The sequence below is a fragment of the Octopus bimaculoides genome, chromosome 9 (genome assembly GCF_001194135.2).
Source record: "Octopus bimaculoides isolate UCB-OBI-ISO-001 chromosome 9, ASM119413v2, whole genome shotgun sequence".
Lineage (NCBI taxonomy): Eukaryota > Metazoa > Mollusca > Cephalopoda > Octopoda > Octopodidae > Octopus > Octopus bimaculoides.
In genome coordinates, this window is record NC_068989.1 from 16,655,463 (window position 1) to 16,655,735 (window position 273).

A 273-nucleotide genomic window follows, 5' to 3' on the forward strand; every position below is an offset into this window, starting at 1 on the left:
TGAGTAAGAAATAATTTAGGATCTTTTTTAAAACGGGGGCCACATTTTTCATTAACGAAACACTTTGAAACTTTGAACACTGGTAGAATGTGTCATATAAAACATCGTTTTCTCTTAGTCTTCTTAAAAAAAAAAAAAAAGAAATCCATAAGTTATTCCATGTTAAAGTTGTATTTCTGTAATTTCAACCAATCACTGACGTCCATTCAGCCGATATACATTAAGTGCCGACTACATAAACAAACGATTCTGAAACAATTAACCCTAACCCTA